A 7,708-nucleotide genomic window follows, 5' to 3' on the forward strand; every position below is an offset into this window, starting at 1 on the left:
TTATATTGTGAGTGTCAGCAATAATTACATAGCTTCGAAACAAGGACTGAAAAAAGACGATTAAGAGTTGGTTCCTTTTTGTTCTAACCATAGATTTTCTCTCTCTCACCGTGCAATACATTCGAGATCAAACGTACGATATTATAGGGGGGTTTTGATAGAGGAGATAGAGAGAAAATGTTTCCACTGTCAGGAGGACACAGATTTAAAATAATTGGCAAAACCGCCAGGGTGGAGATTTTTTTTTATGTAGCGAGTTGTTATGATTTGGGTTGAACTTCCTGAAAGTTGATTTGATAGTAACTTTCAAAAGGGAATTTAAAAAAAATTGTTCGTGTGGGCGTCGCCGGCAATTATTGCCCGTCCCTAATTGCCCCTTGAGAAGGTGGTGGTGAGCCGCCTTCTTGAACCGCTGCAGTCCATGTGGTGAAGGTGCTCCCACAGTGTTGTTAGGGAGGGAGTTCCAGGATTCTGACCCAGCGATGATGAAGGAACGGCCGATATATTTCCAAGTCAGGATGAAGTGTGACTTGGAGGGGAACTTGGAGGTGTTGAATCTCTACTCGACAAGGAACAATCTGGAGGGTTATGGTGAAAGAGCAGGGGAGTGGGACTAATTGGACATGATGCACCGTATTGTCTCTTTTTGTCTCGTAATTTTCTATGCTTCTCCCTATCTCTGTAATCTCCTCCAGTCTCCAGCCCCCGCCCCGCCCCCCCCCCCCCCCCCCGAGATATCTGCGCTCCTCTAATTCTGACCTTTTTGCATCCCTGATTATAATCGCTCAACCATAAGTGGCCGTGCCTTCTGTTGCCTGGGCCCCAAGCTCTGGAACTCCCGGCCTAAACCTCTCTGCCTCTCTTTCCTCCTTCAAGACGCTCCTTAAAACCTACCTCCGACCAAACTTTGTCACCTGCCGTAACTTTGTACTTATGAGGCTTGGTGTCAAATTTCCAGTTCTGACAAAGGATCATCAACCTGAAATGTGAACTCTGTTTCTCTCTCTCCACAGATGCTGCCGGAGCTGCTGAGTGTTTCTAGCATTTTCTGTTTTTATTTTAGCTCTTTCAGAGAGCCGGCACAGGCACGATGGGCCGAATGGCCTCCTCCTCTGCTGTATCAGTCTATTCGAGGCTCGCAGTGCCAAGAGTGCGATACAAAGACCATCAGAACCATGGTTATGTCAGCTTGACTCATTGCTCGCACCTCCATCGTCCGAAGGCTGTAGGTTCAAACTGACAAGGGGAGATGAGGAAAAAAATTTCACCCAGAGGGTGGTAGGGGTCTGGAACTCACTGCCCGAAAGGGTGACAGAGGCAGAAGCCCTCACCACATTTAAAAAGTACTTGGATGTGCAATTCAAGAGCCGTGACCTGCAGGGCTACGGACTTAGTGCTGGAAGGTGGGATGAGACTGGGTAGCTGGGCAGACATGATGCACCATATTGCCTCTTTTTGTCTCGTAATTGTCTATGCTTCTCCCTATCTCTATAATCTCCTCCAGTCTCCAGCCTCCCGCCTCCCCCCCCCCGCCCCCGCCCCCACCCCCCTGAGATATCTGCGCTTCTCTAATTCTGACCTTTTTGCATCCCTGATTATAATCACTCAACCATCAGTGGCCGTGCCTTCTGTTGCCTGGGCCCCAAGCTCTGGAACTCCCTCCCTAAACCTCTCTTTCCTCCTTCAAGACGCTCCTTAAAACCTACCTCCGACCAAACTTTTGGTCACCTGCCGTAACTTTGCACTTATGAGGCTTGGTGTCAAATTTTTATTGCATAATAATCCTGTGAAGCGCCTTGGGCCGTTTCACTACGTTAAACGCACTATATAAATACAAGTTTTTGTTGTTGATTCTATGATTCTGTAAGACTGCAGTACATAGTTGACCCTGACACATCAGTGCAATATTGAGAGTGCGCTGCACTGTCGGAGGTGGAGCAGTTCGGGATGTGGTTCCAATCTGCCTTTCTAGTGGCTCAGGCGGTTGTTAAATACGCATCATTTGAGGATAAGTCGGGAATTCTCCCAGTATTTTGCGAACATTCCACCCACCACCAAAAACAGATTAATTGGCCAATCATCTCATTGCTGTTTATGGAATGTTGCTGGGTCATGTTTGCCGACACAACAATTGCAATTGCACTTCAAAAAGTAAGTCAATGCGTGAAAATGTTTGAAAGATTTTGCTGCGATAAGTTGTGATATAAATACAGTGTTGTTATCTGCTATACTATAGCACCTACGTGTACAAGTGTTATTTAATGATCCTCTGTACACACGCACAAACACATCTCAATCGGTCGTTAAGAACTTTCACAAAAGTAAGTATAGTACAAAACAAAGCTAAATAACCCGGAATAGCAGGTTTAAAACCTGGCAATATACCATTACTCATTACAAGCCAATAGCAATCCTGGCAGTCGAACTACAGTGCTTGAGGAGGTGGGAATATCAGGGAAAATTTGGGGATTTGGAGGTGGGGTGAGGAAATGGGGAATGAGTGAGAGAAGGGCGAGGAAAAGGTTAAAGGGCGAGAAAAGAGGGGGAATGGGATGAGTAAAGGGGAGAATGAGTGAGAATAGAAGAGGGAATGGGAGTGAGAATAGGAAGGAATGGGAGTGAGAAAAGGGCAAATGGAGGTGAGAAAAGGGGGAGAATGGGGGAGGAAGGGGAGAGACTGGAGGAAAGGGGAGAATGGGGGGAGAAAGGGGGGGAGTAAAGGGGAGAATGGGGGGAGTAAAGGGGGAGAATGGGGGAGTAAAGGGGGAGAATGCGGGGAGTAAAGGGGAGAATGGGGGGAGTAAATGGGGAGAATGTGGGGAGTAAAGGGAGAGAATGGGGGAGTAAAGGGGGAGAATGGGGGAGTAAAGGGGGAGAATGGGGGAGTAAAGGGGAGAATGGGGGGAGTAAATGGGGAGAGTAGGGGGGAGTAAATGGGGAGAGTAAAGGGGAGAATGGGGGGAGTAAAGGGGGAGAATGGGGGAGAAAAGGGGAGAATGGGGGGAGGAAAGGGGAGAATGGGGGAGGAAAATGGAGCAGAATAGGGGGAGGAAAGGGGAGAATGGGGGGAGTAAATGGGGAGAGTAAAGGGGGATAATGGGGGGAGTAAAGGGGGAGAATGGGGGAGAAAAGGGGAGAATGGGGGGAGGAAAGGGGAGAATGGGGGAGGAAAATGGAGCAGAATAGGGGGAGGAAAGGGGAGAATGGGGGGAGTAAATGGGGAGAGTAAAGGGGGATAATGGGGGGAGTAAAGGGGGAGAATGGGGGAGAAAAGGGGTGAATAGGGGGAGGAAAGGGGAGAATGGGGGAGGAAAATGGAGGAGAATAGGGGGGTGAGAAAAGGGGGAGAAATGCACAGCTGAAAGTTGCCCCTTGGACCCGCCAGCCCGAGTTGGGTGAATTTTATCAACTTACAGCCGGGACCAACACACTCAGCACCGTGTGGATGGGAACTGGTGTACGGGGTGGGGGGTAGAGATGATGAGGACAAAACAACATTACCTCCTGTAGACAATTGCTATTCCATGGCGATAGTGGTGCGGTGCCTGGAGCAGGAACCCAACCCCCAGCTGGAAATGATATGATAGTAAGGGTTGTATTAAAACAAAACAATTGGAGTGGGGGGAGGAAGAAGCGAATCATTTAACGTTTTATTTAAGAAAATAAGCTTTAGTGCACCCAAAGGAAGATCCTCAGAGCACTGGGAACGTTGAGCTCAAAACCATCACAATATAGAAATATGGGAGGACGGGGAGACGGTTGAACTGACAAGTACACTTCAGAGAAGCCACTCAATCATCGGTTAGCACCAGGTTTTAGAACAAGTCTGAAATGATATGTGAATGAGTTTCCTCCCTCTCTCTCTCTCTCAGGGAGGGTCTGGTTGAATTGCACTCCCGGGTTCCTCAATCTGTGACTCCTTGCTTTGCATCATTTTAAGTGGGGCTGTTCTGACTGACCCCACCGGTCTCAATAACTTCCGAGAATTCACCCAGGAATTCCGATCGCATTCCCGGGGCTGACAGGCCAGAATGGGAAGGTGATATTTACATCGACTCGTCAGTTTCACTTTTCAAAGAGAGATAAAAAAAACTTTTGCTAACTTTTTTCCTCCCCCCCGAGTGTTTGAAACTTTTCCCAACTCCGGGAAAATTGAACAACCCACCGCCCCAAAGGAATAATTCACTCCCAATTAAAATCTCCACCAAGAGGGTTAAACTCCAAACTAAACTCTGGGCCGATTTAAACAAAAGATAGGAGTTTAAGGTTGGGGAAACTGTAACGATTTAAACAAAAATCATAGTTTGTAACTTTTTCATCACCATCATCCAATTCACCATCACAATTGCACAGAATTAACAATAAATCTTCTCAATATAAATGCAAAGATCAGGATTTAAAATATCAGTGTATTTAAACGGTACTTGGAAAACTTATATGACTTACATTAAAAGCTGACTCCCAGCTGTTCGCATCCCAATCCTCTTCCAGCTTCAACTGAGAACCAGAAAGTTTCAGAATCCCTCTAAACTCCAAGCGGCCGAGCGATTGCTCAGGGACTCTCTCTAAATTGCCACATCTTCAGCAAACGTACGGCCCAAGCTGGAGAAACAACACAAACCTCTCCAGGGAGCGAGCAATACTTAGGTGATGCTCCAGAACCCGAGCTATTTAAAAAAAAAACGTACTGCCAAAAAGTATTTTAAGGAAATAAGTATAGTTTCACATTCGATGCCGCGCTCGAATATAGATTCATGCAGGACAGAAGGAGGCCATTCGGCCCATCGTGCCAGCTCTTTGAAAGAGCGATCCAATTAGACTATCTCCTCTTTCCATAGAGCATGGTCAGCCATGATCAGATTGAACGGTGGTGCCGGCTCGATGGGCCGAATGGCCTACTCCTGCACCTATTTTCTATGTTTCTATGAGCCATGAACTTTTTTTCCTTTTCAAATATATATCCAATTTCAATTAATTTAATTTACAATTGTATTTTTTTTAAACATTTTAGTCTTTCCCTCCCTTCAGCCTCTTCCCCCTTCTGCATACAAAGTTTCCCAGCCCCAAGGGGTATGTACCCACATCTCAGCAGGTCAAACCTCTGCCACTTGAATTGGATGCCAGGAGGTTGCTGAGTTGCTCCATGGTGGGAACCATTGGGGTCTGAGCGGCCCACCGGTCCACTGGGTTGGGAGTGTTCATCTATTGACCCACCGTGCTCGGAATGATCAGTTACATTGATAGACTGGAGAAGCCGGTGTTGTTCTCCTTGGAGCAGAGAAGATTTGATCGAGGTGTTCAAAACCATGAGGGAGCTGGGACAGAGTATATAGAGAGAAACTGTTCCCATTGGCGGAAGGGTCGAGAATCAGAGGAGATGGATTTAAGGTGGATTGGCAAAAGAACCAAAGACGATGTAAGAAAAAACTTTTTTAAGCAGCGAGTGGTTGGGATCTGGAATGCACTGTCTGAAAGGGTGGTGCAAGCAGGCTCAATTTTATCGATCAAAAGAGAGTTGGATAAGTATCTGGAGGAAAAAAAAATTGCAGGGCTACGGGGAAAGGGCGGGTGAGTGGGACTGACACAGTCAGTACGGGCTCGATGGGCCGAATGGCCCCCTTCCGTGCTGTAACCATTCTATGATGTCATGACTTTTAATAGAAGGAACACAGTCGCTACGAAGAACGGAAATTGGTTCCATCAGAAAACTCACTCAGGGCGGCATATGCATGAAGATGTCGGGTGGTGACAGGGTGAACTCTGCTGTCATCGCACCAGCTACATCTACAGGTGGGATATAGGAGATACAGGAGGGTGGCCGGTACCTGGGGAACTGTACCTGGGGAGGGGAAGAGAAGATATGGGCGGGTGCCTGGTACCTGGGAAGGGGAGGGGGGGGAGGGAGGGTAAGGTAAGGGAGGGTGACTGGCAACGTTACCGCTAAGCTATGTGACCGCATGCCAGTCTCGAGGTCCCACGCAGGCCGCTCACCAACTTTTTCAATGGAAGTAACCGCGAATGCTCGAGAATTTGAATGGGCTGTGTAGCCAGTTAAATGGATGGCACTCGAAAAACAAAGGTTAGCGGCAAGATTGGTACCCGGAGAACTGTACCTAGGGAGGGCGAGATACAGGACAGTAGCTGGTACCTGGGGAATTGTACCTGGGAGAGTAGCATGTTTTTTTTTTTTACATAGGATATACAGCACAGAAACAGGCCATTCGGCCCAACCAGTCCATGCTGGCATTTATGCTCCACTCGAGCCTCCTCCTGTCTTTCCTCATCTAAATCTATCAGCATAATCCTCTATTCCCTTCTCCCTCATATGCTTGTCCAGCCTCCCCTTAAATGCATCGATGCTATTCACTTCAACCACTCCCTGTGGTAGCGAGTTCCACATTCTCACCACTCTTTGGGTAAAGAAGTTTCTTCTGAATTCCCTAATGGATTTCTTGGTGATTATCTTATATTGATGGCCTCGTTATGCTCTTCCCCACAAGTGGAAACGCTCTCTCTGTATCCACTCCATCAATACCTTTCATAATTTTAAAGACCTCTATTAAGTCACCCCTCAGCCTTCTATTTTTCCAAGAGAAAAGAGACCCACCTTTCCTGATATGTATACCCTCGCATTTCTGGTATCATCCTTGTAAATCTTCTCTGCACTCTCTCCAGTGCCTCTATATCCTTTTTATAATATGGCGACCAGAACTGTATGCAGCTTTCCAAGTGTGATCTAACCAAGGTTCGATCCAGGTTCAGCATAACTTCCCTACTTTTCAATTCCATACTTCTAGAAATAAACCCTAGTGCTTGATTTTCTTTTTTTAATGGCCTTGCTAACCTGTGTCACAACTTTTACTGAGTTGTGCATGGGGGGGTGGGGGGAGATTTATCTGAAGGGGGCCGAATTCAGCTGCCCGTGTCCTAACTCTCACCAAGTCCCACTCCCCCATCACCCCCTGTGCTCACTGCCCGTGTCCTAACTCTCACCAAGTCCCACTCCCCCATCACCCCCTGTGCTCACTGCCCGTGTCCTAACTCTCACCAAGTCCCACTCCCCCATCACCCCCTGTGCTCACTGCCCGTGTCCTAACTCTCACCAAGTCCCACTCCCCCATCACCCCTGTGCTCGCTGCCCGTGTCCTAACTCTCACCAAGTCCCACTCCCCCATCACCCCCTGTGCTCACTGCCCGTGTCCTAACTCTCACCAAGTCCCACTCCCCCATCACCCCTGTGCTCACTGCCCGTGTCCTAACTCTCACCAAGTCCCACTCCCCCATCACCCCTGTGCTCGCTGACCTACACTGGCTTCCGGTTAAGTAACGACTCGATTTCAAAATTCTCATCCTTATTTTTAAATCCCTCCATATCTCTGTAATCTCCTTCAACTCCACAATCCCCCCCGAGATGTCGGCGCTCCTCTAATTCTGCCCTCTTGAGCATCCCTGATTATAATCGCTCAATCATTGGTGGCTGTGCCTCCTGAGGCCTGGGCCCAAAGCTCTGGAACTCCCTCCCTAAACTTCTCCGCCTTTCTACATCTCTTTCCTCCAAGACCGCTCCTTAAAACCTACCTCTTTGACTAAGCTTTTGACCACCTATCCTAATTTCTCCTTGTGGCTCGGTGTCAACATTTTTAAATCTCATAATACTCCTGTGAAGTGCCTTGGGACGTTTCACTACATTAAAGGCGCTATATAAATA

General features: G+C 47.7%; 1 protein-coding gene across 2 annotated transcripts in view; it reads right to left on the bottom strand.

The window, feature by feature from the left end:
* The window catches only part of kank2 (KN motif and ankyrin repeat domains 2), a 150,472-nt gene extending 145,979 nt beyond the window's left edge, over window positions 1-4,493 (bottom strand). Inside the window, exons 1-2 of one of the 2 annotated variants that reach the window (XM_070867234.1) lie at window positions 4,447-4,489; window positions 3,502-3,569 (exon numbers count right to left, since the gene is read on the bottom strand). The gene's annotated coding sequence lies outside the window, so the exon portion shown is untranslated. Of the gene's footprint in view, window positions 1-3,501; window positions 3,570-4,446 lie in introns of both variants that reach the window. The other variant, XM_070867233.1, reaches the window with a different exon arrangement.
* Window positions 4,494-7,708: the final 3,215 nt, after the last annotated feature.

Source organism: Pristiophorus japonicus, chromosome 24 (assembly GCF_044704955.1).
Source record: "Pristiophorus japonicus isolate sPriJap1 chromosome 24, sPriJap1.hap1, whole genome shotgun sequence".
Lineage (NCBI taxonomy): Eukaryota > Metazoa > Chordata > Chondrichthyes > Pristiophoridae > Pristiophorus > Pristiophorus japonicus.